A 14,236-nucleotide genomic window follows, 5' to 3' on the forward strand; every position below is an offset into this window, starting at 1 on the left:
TACTTAAGTAAATAAAACAGACCATTTAATTATAGCCGGAGGTCTTAATGCCAGAATAGGAATGAAAAAAATTAACAATAATGTACAAAAATTTGGAGAACCAACAGTAAACAAAAATGGAAAGCGACTCATGGATTATACAATATATAATAATTTAAAAATAATGAATACATTTTACAAACATAAAAATATACATGGTGTGCAAGAGGACAAAAATCAATAATAGACTACTTTATAGCAAATGAAAAAGCAACAAACCTCTTCCTAGACTTTAAAGTTAGAAGAGGGCTAGAAATTGACACAGATCACTATTTAGTATTGGCAAAACTAAGATTTTCACCAAACTGGCTACAAAAAATATTAAAAAAATAAACAAACGGGAGAAACAAAATCTAATTATCAAATCAAAGTAAGACTACTAAATGATTCAAGTACAAGAAATTTATGCCAACAGAGGATTAATAACTACTCAGAAAAAATACAAGAAAATGAAGACATTGAGAAAGAATGGAATAATATAAAAGAAATTATCGCATCAGCAGCATATGAAAGTCTAGGAACACACAAAAAATATCATAAAAATAAAAAATTACATATATTGGACAATGAAATAAAACAAATATTGAAAATAAAAAGCTGACTTTTAAAAGATGTTTAAGTAACAAAAAACAAGAAGATAAAATTGAATATAAAAAAAGAGACGAGCAATAACCAAAAGAGAAACCAGAAAGAGACAGAGAGAATGCTGGGACAATTTTGTATCATATCTAGAAGATGACATATACATAATAAGACTCAATGTGTACAAAATATTAAAACACATGAATGCAGATATAAAAGAAACTGCAAATATAAATTGCGAAATAGATGTAAAAGAATTCTTGGATTACTTTACAGATCTTTGGATGGATAATACTGGCATCAATAATAATTACATCAGAAACTTACAAAAAACCTTAAATGATATGATAACAATGAAAGAATTAAAGGACAACCTAAATAAAATAAAAAATGGCAAATCAGCAGGAGAAGATGGGATAAACTCCGAACTGTATAAATTTGCAGGAAAAAAATTTCTTCAAAGATTACTAAAATTTTTAAATAAAATATATACAAATGGACAAATACCAATAGAATGGAATACAAACATAGTAATACCTATATTTAAAAAAGAGGATAAAACAAAACCTGCTAACTACTGAGGTATTAATTTATTGAATACATGCTACAAAATATATAGCAGAATACTTAATGAAAAACTAAAAATATACAGTGAAAAAATATTACTAGAATGTCAAAATGGATTTAGAAAAGGGCGCTCTACAATGGATGCAGCTTTCTGTTTAAATCTACTTATAGAAAAAAGAAGAGAATTTAATTTGGAAACTCATCTTTTGTTTATAGATTACGAAAAAGCATTTGAAAACTAAAAAGAGATATATACTGTTTGATAAATTGCAAAGCATAAATATGCGTAATATTTTACTGCATGCAATATTGAATATATATGAAGATAATGAAATAAAAATAAAAATAAATGAAAAGTTGTCTGAAAAACAATCTATAAACCAAGGAGTAAGATAGGGATGCCCTTGTCTCCAACACTTTTCAATATTTACATTAATGAAATATTAATACAGTGGAACACCTTAAACAATCAAGGTATAGAAATTTCCCGGAATAACAAATAAATGCGCTATTATTTGCGTATTTATTTGTTCAGGCAATAATATCAGATAAGGAAGACACTTTACAAAGAGCAATATATAATTTAAGCATTATAGTAGAACAGTTTGGAATGAAAATATCCATAGATAAAACTAAAACAATGGCATTTTAAATGATAAATGCACGTAAACACAAGAAAGATATTTAATTAACCAGATATTTCGGTCTGGAAATAGCAGACTATCCTCAGTGGCATTTTAAGAACAGTTATAAAAAATACAAGCTAGAATATTAACAATAGATCATTTAAAATAGAACAAGCCGCGCGATGTTATATCACTAAGTATAAAACGGAATATTTTGAAGTAGAAACATGATTGAAAAAAAAAATTAATGATAATCTTCAATTAGACTTTCCCAGATTTTTGATATAGATATACAGTCATTACGATTCAGGTTGGGACGATGGAACAAGGCCTCCACGCTTTCCTTGAACAAACGTTCAAACCTATAACGGTATCTATGTAAGAGGCGAGTCCTGGACCAAAGGATGTTGTGGTCAGTTTCAATCCAGTGCTGAGCCAATCCAGACTTTTCAGGTTTGTTGTGAAGAATGGAGGATTGATGTTCTTGGATTCTTTTTTCAAGAGAACGTCCAGTCTGTCCAAAATAGGATAAATCACAGTTGCACGGAATTTTATAAACTCCAGGAAGAGATTAAGTTGAGCGTTTGTCTTTAGGAGAAGGAAAATGAGAAGACAATTTGCTAATAGGTGAATAAGTAGCTGTTAAATTATATTCCTTTAAAACTCTTGCGATAGGTTCTGAAATATCGGAGATATAAGGAATTGGCACTCGACGTATTGAAACTTTGTTGTTTTGTGGAGGATTATAAAAATTGATAAGATGTTGAGTACTTTATTCAGAAAAGCCATTGAGTTTCATGTGTTGTTGGATAGTAAAAAGTTCTTTCTATAGATAATCAAAGGTAGAACAATTAGTTTTTGCTCTTCTGATGAGACATTTTTTAATTCCTCTTTTTTGACATGGATGATGGGCTGATTCTTTAAGAATATAACGACCTGTGAACGTTAGTTTCCTGTATACTGTAGATGCAAGAATATTTGAAGGTGACCGAATGAGGAGAACGTCTAAAAACGATAACTGGTTGTTTTATTCTATTTCCATAGTAAACTTTATACAATGATGCGAGGAATTGATACTGTTTAAAAAAGAAGGTAAAGAGGTTTTGCTATGTGGCCAAGTAGTAAAAATGTCATCTATATATCTTACCTAAAAGGATGGTTGAGGGAAAATAGATGAGAAGAGAACTTTTTCTAAATGTTCTAAATAAAAGTTGACTAAAGCAGGAGAAAGAGAACTTCCCATGACCGTTCCTTCTACTTGGATGTAAAATTTATTTCGACATACGAAACATCCAGAACGTATTACGAAATCGAAACAGTTTTATAATGTCTTCAGGAAAGATGTCAGCAAGTAATTTTAAAGTTTCCTTGAGAGGTACATTGGTATATAAAGATCCTATATCAAAGCTCACCATAAGATCTGTAGGTTGTAATCAGACATTTTTAAATTTTTCTAAGAAATGTGAAGAGTTCTTTAAAAAAGAATTAGAGTTGCCAATGTAAGATTTCAATAATTTAGCTAAATATTTGGTTATACGGTAAGTAGGCGAATCAATACAATCTACTATTGGACGGAGAGGATAGTCAATCTTAGGAATCTTTGGAAGACCATAAAATCTAGGAGGTCTTGCAAAATGAGTTTTAAGTCTTTCAATTGTGTCTTTATATAAACTGATGACTTCATCTAAGAGAGAATTTAATTTCTTTAGTTGTCTGTTGGTTGAATTATAATCAATTTCTTGATATGTGGAGCGATCTCGAAGCAAAAGAGAAAGTTTTCTTCTGTAATTTGCTGAGTCCATAACTACAGTTGCTTTTCCCTTGTCAGCTTTGATGATAGTGCGATGATTTTTTTTTCTCAAGGACTGTAAAGATTCCATTTCAGAAGGAGATATGTTGGAAGGAGGAAGTTTGGCCTTAAGTAGAGAAGAAGCGACTTCTAGGCGAAGAGCATTAGCTTAATTACTAGTTAGAGGACTGAGATTTCGTTCAGTGTTAACTAGGAAATCTAGATACGGTATCTTATTAGGAACAGTAGAAAAATCATGTCCGTTTGATAGGATGAGGGTTTCGTTTTCATTTAAAGGACGTCTGGATGTATTAATGGCATTTTGTGGACAAACTCCAGTTAGAAGCAAAATAGTTATCAATAATAAAATAATAGAAGAGATAAATACTTTCAGTTATCTTGGATGTGAATATCACATGAAGGAGAAAAAGACATAAAATTAAAAACTTCAACATTTTTACAGATTATAGGCCTGATAAATAGAACACTCAAACCAAATATAGTACAAAAAGGAAACACGCTTGAAAATATACAATACTTTAGCAGTGCCGACATTATTATATGGTAGTGAAATTTGGGCAATAAACAGACAAGATAAACAAAGAATAAAAACAAGTGAAATGAGATTTATCAGAAGAACTACACATTATTAGATCAAAAAAAGGAACGAAGACATTTTAAAAGAACTAAAAACAAAATCAATAGAAGAAAAACTAAACAATTATACACAAAAATTGGATTAAACATGTAAACCAACACTCGATATCCTAAACAAATACTAAAATATAAGCCAATTGGAAAGAGAAGGCAGGGTAGACCTCAAAAAAGGATATTGGATGGATGATGAGACCTGAACAGACCTAATGGTCTATACCCGCAATTCGTGTTAGGATGTTGATAATATCTATTGTCATTGTATATATTATTATTATTATTAAAAAAAAAATCAGCTAACGCCTTTTTATTCCCGTATACGGGGAGTAGGCGAGACCATTTAGCCCTATCTAACTTTTGGAGACTGAGTGGGCAGTTCAATCTCCACTGGTACCAATCAGAGATAGATTAAGCGGTACTCAGTGAAGAGAGACGGCTCAAATGTGCCGCCATCTCGTGGTCCCTAACCCTAATACAATATATTTAATGTCTGAAATAATGTGGGTTCTACGGTCGATTTTCTTGAGTTTACAGGACGAAAAACCCGAGTTTCCGGGAGGAAAAACCTGCTTGCCCGTGCCAGAGATCGACTAACTCGGGACCCGGTCGAAAAAAGGCTTAGAAAAATTTCCTCTAGTCGCCGACTAGACTCGAAACCAAGTCTTCCTTCGTGCGGCCAAGCGCCGTGGTTGGCAAACGCCACATCCACTGAGCTACACAGGCTCTTTTATTATTATTATTATTATTATTATTATTATTATTATTATTATTATTATTATTATTATTATTATTATTATTATTATTATTATTATTATTATTATTATTATTCACGTAATTGATACACAGTCAAAACAAGATATCATATCAACAAAAATTTGACTAGTGATAGAAGAATTCAGATTCTACCCAAGAATCTAAGAATAGTCCGTCAGCTCGCGTCGTAAAATATGGACTGTTCCAAGTAATGATGTTTTTGTAGGCCATATAGGGTCACTTCTTTGATCTTTAGTTGCTGTAAATAGTTGGATAGCTTCTTTGAAGTTGCACTGATAACTATTGGGATGACTTTGGTATGTTTAAGCCACAGTCGGCCAACTTCGACTGCCATACTCGATATTTAGTAATTTTTGCCAGATTTTGATGTCCTTTTTGAAAATACGAACAGTGACCAGTAAAGAATCTAATTGCTCTGCCGATTTTCCATATAACTTCATGTCATCCATATATAGCAGATGGGAAATTTTAATGTTATATTTATGAATTTCAAATCCAAGTTTTGTGTTCTTCAAAATCATAGACAAAGCTATCAGAGAAACATTAAAGAGCAATGCTGACAAGGAATTACCTTGGAAAGGTCTACATTTAATGCTAATATCTCCCACTTGTTCATTATTGACTATTAAAGTTGTTTTCCATGATTGCATAGCAACAGCCAGAAACGAACGTATATTTTTCCTAATTCCAAATATTTTTAGTGATTTTAGGATTAAGGAGTGTGGGAGGGAATTTAATGCTTTCTTGTGTTTATCTTATATTTATTTATTCTTGTATCTATGCCATGCTTAAGTTAGTTTTTCATCTTTTTGAATTTCTGAGCATCATTTTATTAATAAGAATCAATTTTATATCATACTAATTAATTATTAATAGTAATGATAATAAGCTAATACCCCAGGAGTCAATGACTGATCGTCGAAGGCCATATATGATCTAGACAAGCTGTCGTACTTCCCTTAATTTGATTCACGCTAGACGCACTCGCTACAATGATGGTAAACTATCCCACTCACAGAGTGGAATAGTTTCCCTTTAAAAACATAGCTCTTACCTCTTTATTTACTAAGAACAAACTTAACTTTCATGGATGTCCCGGTGTTTTCTCATTACCTTCCATATAACGAAAAATTTCAACAGACAATATCCTGTAACACCCATTCACCCCTCTTTCTTCTGTTAACCAGAGTCTGTAATCCACATCCTTGCAATCTGTCATCCTAATCTAAATTCTGTAATCAGGATATATTCTTTACAACTCTTCTTCTTAGAAGCAATTATCCTTTGAGTTGTATTTTGGATTGCAACTTTTTCTATGTAACTTTTGAACTTGAAATTCCTATCCACCATTTAGTCACGATGCTTAGTTTCATCAATCTCTTGTAACATAGCCCTGTTAATATAATATGCAGCTAGAAATCGCATCATGCCAAAGTGCATAACTTTACAATTATTAACATTAAACTGACAGCAATTTTCGTTAGCCCAAATTTCCAACCTATTCAAATCATTTTGTAAGTACTAGATATCAGTAGAATCCCTGATTGCTATGCCTATCTACCCATCATCGTCAAACAATTGCACATCTATTGTTAGACCCTTCTTAATGTCATTAAGAAGAAGAAGAGACATCATCAGAAGAAGACAATGAGGAGTTCCATATAGATTTGCAAAAAGCAGTACAGCAGACATCAAGTCAAGATCTCCTAATTGTAATGGAAGACAAACGCAAAAGTAGGCAAAGACCGGGATATCTGACCAAGAGTAATCAGAAAGTTCGTGTATGGAGAAAGCAATGAATGTGGCGAAAGACTTCTAAACTTCTGCCCAAATAATAGGCTAACAATAACCAACACTCTCTTCAAACCTCCAAAACCCCAAAGAAAATGGACATGGATATCACTAGACAGACAAACCAAGAATATGATAGACTATATTATTGTAAACCAAGGATAGAAATTAAGTATCCTAAACTGCAGATCCTTCTCTGCAGATTGTAGATCAGACCATAAACTAGTATTAGCAAACCTAAGAATAAAGTTAAAATGTGGAAGCACTTTTAGAGTCAAAAGGAGACTGGATGTAAAAAAAAAAACTACAAGACAACAATATTCTAAGAAAATATCAACTAGAACTAGATAAAAAACTGAAGGAACTATCAAAACAGAATATGAACATCGAAGAACATTGGTGCAAATTAAAGGAAATAATATTAAATTCGGCAGAAAAAACAATAGGTAACTCAAAAGAGAAAGTAAAAAGGATTGGATCTCGAATGAAGTAAAAAGATTGAGCGATCAAAGGAAAAGTATGAAACTAAAACAGAACTACAACAGATATAAATATAATAGATTAACCAGAGAAATTAGAAAACTAGTTAAAAGAGACAAGAATAACTGGTTAGAAGAAAAATGCAAAATATCAGAAAAGCGATCAAAAGAAAATAACCTTCATGGATTATATAAACAAATAGACCAAATTAGTAAGACACGGACAACAAAATTTATAATGATCAAAAACAAAGAAGGACAACTAATTGAAAGTAAAACAAAAAGAATGGCCAGATGGGAAGAACACATTTACATAATAGAAACAGCTCCCAGGATATTACGATTGGAAGAATGGAAGAAGAAACAAATATGTTTACCAAAGAAATAATAGCACACACAGCATAGAAAAACTCAAAACTAGGAAAGCACCTGGCATTGATCAATTACATGCAGAATTCTTAAAAGAAGGAAAGGAACAACTTTTGGAACTATTAAAAACATTATTTGAAAGGATCAACAAAAACGAAGCAGTGCCACTGATTGGACCAAAGCAGTCTCAACACCTATATACCAAAAAGGAGATAAAACAGAATGCAATAATTACAGAGGCATTAGCTTCCTTAGTATTCCAAATAAGGTTTTTACGAAAATACTCCAAAAACAAATTAAGCCATATATATATAGAACTGGCACTAGGAGAAGAACAAGCAGGTTTCAGTCCAGGGCGAAGCACAATTGATCAACTATTCACCTTAAGACAGCTAATAGAAAAGACACTAGAGTACAACCAAAGTTGCTACATATATTTCATAGACTTTCGTGAGGCATTTGATTCAATTCGTAGAAGAGAACTATGGAAACTATGGAAGAATTTGGAATTTCCAACAAAACCATAAGAATAATAAAGAATCTGTATGTGAAATCTGAAAGTGCAGTACGAATGGAGGACACCTTAACCAACTGGTTCCATACAGAGTGCAGAGTAAGACAGGGATGCAATCTGTCAGCAGACCTGTTCAATCTTACACTAGAAGAAGCAACCAATAAGGCCTTAAACAATAAAGACTCCGGAAATAATATATATGGGGAAAATGTGAAAAAATTAAAATTTGCAGACGACATTCCATTACTTGCAAGCATAAAAGAAAATCTATAGCGAATTTCTGATAAAATAAAGGAGAAGTGTATAAAATATGGATTAAACCTAAATATAGACAAAACAAAAAATATACAAATCGGAAAAAGAAGCACCAATCTGAAAATTGAAATTCATAGTAAGAATCTAGAGCAGGTAGAAAACTTCACCTACCTTGGAGGAGTTATTGAGTACAATGGTGAAATTATAAAAGATATAAACAGACGAATTAATCAAGCATCCCACACTTTTGAACGACTTAATAAAATATGGAAGTCAAGAGACATCAGACAAGTAACAAAAGAATCTATGAAACAATGGTCCTCCCAATACTCCTCTATGGAAGTGAATGCTGGAATCTTAAAAAGGCTGAAGAGAAAAAATTATTAGTTAGTGAAATGGGTTGGCTAAGAAGATTACTTGGAATATCTCTGCTGGATCGACTAAGAAACGAGACATAAGGAAACGACTAAAACAAGAAATAACAATAATAGACAAAATCCAAGAAAGAAGACTGCGATGGTTTGCCCATGGGAACAGAAAGACCACCATCTAAAGCCCTGAATACAACGATGGAAGGTAAAAGATCCACAGGACGGACCAGAATTAGATGGATATACCAAACAAAAGAAGACCTTAAAATCAAATCACAACAAGCGACACCAAACTGGACAGTATTGTTCGGACTTTCCATGGATAGACAGAAGTGGAAAGAATTCATTCGGCCTCATTCATCATACACATAGATGATGGAGGAGAGAATAAGAAGAATGTCATTAATGTATAGAATGAGCAATGGCCCAATGACTGACTGAACCATGAGGTACTCCAATGGTCACCTTCAATCTGGAAAATTCACCCCTTGTATACCACTTTTTTATATCTGTCTCTCAACCATCCACTGATCCAAGTCAAGGGTTTATATATCCCATATTCTCCAGCTTATCCAACAGCCTTTCGTGTGGTATCCTCTGAAAGGCCTTAGCAAAATCCGATGTTATCATAGTGTATCTATTCTCTTTATTCAACTCGGCTGTAAAATTGTTATAAAATATGAACAGATTGCTAAAACATGACCTACCTTCAGTAAATGGAGAGGAAACAGTAGAATTCCCGGTGGAGAGTGGAGTTAGACAAGGATGCAAGTTATCACCATTATTGTTTAACCTTTATAGTGAACAAATGCTTAGAGAGGCACCTGAGGATGTAGAAGAAGGCATAAAAATTAATGGAAGAATCATTAATAACTTAAGATATGCAGATGACGTAGTGGTGATGGCAGAAAGTGAAAATGGATTACAACAAATTGTTCAAAGAATTGAAAACTCTTGTAAAGAATACGGACTAAGGATTAACACAAAGCAGACCAAGATAATGATAATGGGTAGGAAAATAGGAGATAATGTAAAGATAAGATGTGGAGGAAAGATTTTAGAAGTGGAGAGATTTCAATATTTAGGTAGCTGAATCTCAGAGAAAGGAACTTCAGAGTTGGACATTAGAAACGGAATAGGCAAAGGTAAATCGGCATTTACAGAAATTACGGGAATTTTAATAAACAAGAATACTAAAATAGGTGTTAGGGTTGGAATAGTTAAAGCAAGTTCTGAGTATTGCAAGTTATGGAAGTGAGTCATGGACACTCAGAAAGAGAGATATGGAAAGAATTAATACTTTGGAAATAAAAAGTTATAGAAAGATGGAAAAGATTAGCTATACGGAGAGAATATCAAATCAAGTTTTAAGACGAGTTGGGATGGAAAGAACACTGCTGAAGAATATTCTTTGAGGTTCTTTGGGACACCTGACAAGAACTCCATTACAAGGGAAAGTTGAGGGGAAGAAAAGACGTGGAAGGCCAACTAGAGAGTGGTTTAAGGACATCGTGGAATGGAATCGTCATTTAAGAATGACGAAAGCAACAGACAGAGAGAAATGTAGAAGAGCTGCTCAACTGCTTCAATCCTCTTGATAGAGGATGCTACTGGACGACCACGACGTTTAGTAAACCTATGCTGCTCTATGCAGAGTAACTTGTTTGTCTACCCTTTTCTGTTTGCAATTTCTTACTAACTTCTCTATACTCTCCACTACCACACCAGAGATACTGATAATTTCGTTACATAAATCAGTTGTAGCACCACCCTTGTACAATGGATCTATCATACATTCTTTCCATTCCTGTGGTATCATATCTGATCTGAGACTCAAGTTATACAAACATGTGAAAGGCATAGCCAATTCGGTTGAACATTCCTTTAGCAATCGTGCTGATATTCTATCTGTCTGTATTGACAAATTCTTGTCCGCATGGTTAGCCTAGTGGCTATGCGCTTCGCAACCATATGCCTGGGGAAGGAGTGTCCTAGGTTCGATTCCCGTCGACGACACGAGGAGCTTATGGATCTTCCTCAGCCATAGCCAAGTTAGCCGGTCTTGGACGTGGACAGCAGGGTTTTTCCACCAGTTTATCTGGGGTTTTTCATCTCGCAAGCTGACAAACCGGTCTCGTGAACGCACACCGATTACATTTAGAAATACTGACCCAGCCATAGGTCTGATTCGTCCGCAATGGCGGTTCCGGAGCCCGGATAAAATTTGGGGGGGGGGCTTAGATGGTGCCGTTCCTCCCCGTAAAGGGGACCCACGGATGCTTATCATCACACGGAAAGGAAGGACAAATTCTTATCCAGTTTATGCAACAGCTCTTCAACCTCATGTTCATACACTTCTAACTCATCATACAATGTAGCAGTAGCACTATGCTACTTACACCTGGTTGACATACCTTAGCAAAGCAAGCACTCATTAACTGAACAATCTTATTAGTTTCTGACCCTAGAGTACCGTCTGCATACAGTAAAGTTATTTTTCCTCATTCACTCTTTCTTTTGCTTGTTGTTGCTTATATGCAACATAATGCAACAATTTATTTTCAATACACTTTCTATTGATATTTTTTCTTTGTTTTCATCTTCTGTCATTTTGCATATATTGATATCTAGGAAGTGGAAGTGGCTTGTTATGTTCAAGGGGCTAAAGCGTCATAAGTTTACTTCTATTCGCTTACTTGAGGAATTTATAGTAAGCTTTTACGACCGGTTCCTGCGTTAGTCGATCTCTGGCATGGCAAAAGGGTTTTTTCTTCCACTTAAATCAAGAAAATAGATCACGGAATCTACACTATTTCCAGACAGTTAATATAGCGTTAGGATTAAGTACTACGAGATGGCGGCACTGTCAGTAGCCTCTCTTCACCAGATGATGTGTATAATTAGTGATAGTCTTGGGCTAGCTATCTCTGATTGGCTACCAGAGGAGATTGAATCCCCCCCTTCATTCTCCAAAAGTTACACAGGACTGAAACGGCCTTGTATACTCCATATTTTTTTAATTTTTTTCTAATAACTGAAAAATTATCTGTATCTAAATTTCAGCTTCTGTAAATTCTGACATGTTATTAGGCTTGTTGTATTTTTATTTCCTATCATTTAATGTTTCTTGCTTCCTTTGCATATTTGTGCATTTGTTTATGATTATAAAAGTGCTAACACCTTTTGCTCCCTTATAGAGAGCAGCAGAAGCCATTTTAGCCCTATCTAACTTTATGAGATTGAGTGGGCAGTTCAATCTCCACTGTATCCAATCAGAGATGGCTGGCACTATGCGATCATTAATTATAAGTGGCAACCGATGAAGCGACTGGAAAACAACTGCTACCATCTCGTGTGCCATAATCCGAACAGGATATGTTTTTGTCTGAAATAGTGTGCGTTCAACGGTCGATATTCTTGAGTTTACAGGATGAAAATCCACAGTTTCCAAGCAAAAAACCTGCTTTCTTCTAGACGTAACCTTAAGTTTATCTTCGGGCATCCTAGCGCAGGGGATGGAAGTTATTGCTACTGAGCTATATAGGCCTATAAAAAGGATTTGCTATTTTCAAATTATTAAAGCATGCAAAGTCAATTAATATTAGCCCATTCTTATTTTGAGTGGTTTCCCATTAGTTATCATACATTCTTTTGATGTTTTATTACGTTATTGTATTTAGATCACCTAATATAAGTATGTAGTTGTGTTTATATGTATTGTTAATTATTTGCTGAAGTTGTTTACAAAATTACTCTTCTTATTATTTTTTTCAGCTGCATAAACAACGAATATTGTTGTACTTCCTCTTTATGTTTTTAATGTTACTTCTGTTATTCATTTAAAAAAAATCAGCTAATGCCTTTTTATTCCCGTATTGGGAGTAGGCGAGGCCATTTAGCTTTATCTAACTTTCGTTATTCATTTATTCCATTCTTTATTGCAAATTATTTTATTCTTCCAATGTTAAAAATCATTAGTATGGTTCCTGCATTTATTCTTTCAGAATTCATTACTTCAGTGTATACTTGAACATAATAATTTGGTTGTTTATTCCTTTTTTTTTTTGTTTTCTTTTTGTTTCTGCTCTGGTACCAATTTTTACATATAAAAATACTGTTTTAGCATCTTCTGTAATTCTTCATCTTTATGTGCTATTCCCATAATGTGGCATGTTAAACGTTTGATGTTATTGTTGCTTTTTTTTGTGGGGGGGGGGAGGATATCCTCTCCTTTTCTTTCCAGGTTTCGTTTCCAATTTGTCCCTTCTGTTCTTCCCACTTCTATTATTATTATTATTATTATTATTATTATTATTATTTTAACGGTGTCTCCTGGAGTCAAAAGACTCCTCACGGGAGACCCGACATTGACATACTAACCATTATTTACACAATACTTGTCATACCTATCCTTAAATTCATTCACAGTTGAAGTATTCACAACCACCTCTGGCAAAGCATTCCACCCATTCACAACCCCCCCAAGTAAAAAATCTAGTCCTAACACCCTTGTTAACCACACTCTTACACAATCTCCAGTGATGGCCCCTCGTTCTCTCACATCCTGCAATGGTCTTAAAAATATCATCAGAATCAAGCCTGTAATGTCCCTTTAACAATTTAAATACCTCTATCATATCTCCACTCCTACGTCTATCAACTAGTATTTGGAGCCCACAGATCATCACTCTATCCTCATAGGGAACATCCCACAGACCTGCAACAATCTTTGTAACCAGCCTCTGAATCCTCTCCACCACTTCCGCATCACCAAGAAATCCTGGCGACCAGATCTGTGCACAATAGTCCAAATGCGGCCTTATTAATGCCTTATAGAGTGGAACAATAACTTCCCTATCCCTGCTTGTTAGTGTGTTCCTCAACAACCATGTAATTTGATGTGATGTTTTGGCAATCTTTGCAATATACCCTTTAAACTTAAGTTCTCTGTCCACAATAACTCCCAAGTCTCTTGTCTCATCAACTTCTTGAAGTTCAGTTCCGTTAATATAGTAAACAGCATGCGATGTCATCCTCCCAAAGTGCATCACCTTACACTTAGCCATGTTGAAATGACAGCCATTTACCTCAGTCCATACTGTCAGCCTATTTAAGTCATCCTGTAAAATATCCACATCATTTGAATTGATTATCGCTCTTCCCAATTTTGCATCATCAGCAAACAAGTGGATATTTCCATTGAAGGTATTTCCAATATCATTGATGTACAAATTAAACAATAGAGGACCAAGAACTGAGCCCTGAGGTACACCACTAGTCACTTGCCTTTTCCTGGACTCAGCTCCTTCGTAAACCACTCTTTGATATCTGTCCACCAGCCATCCTTTAATCCAAATCACCATCTTCGGATTCAAACCCATTTGCTCTAATTTATGTAACAGAGTTCCATGTGGAATCCTGTCAAA

This window comes from Typopeltis vanoorti, chromosome 5, assembly GCF_054136105.1.
Source record: "Typopeltis vanoorti isolate ZY-2024b chromosome 5, IOZ_Tvanoo_1.0, whole genome shotgun sequence".
In the NCBI taxonomy this organism is placed as follows: Eukaryota; Metazoa; Arthropoda; class Arachnida; order Uropygi; family Thelyphonidae; genus Typopeltis; species Typopeltis vanoorti.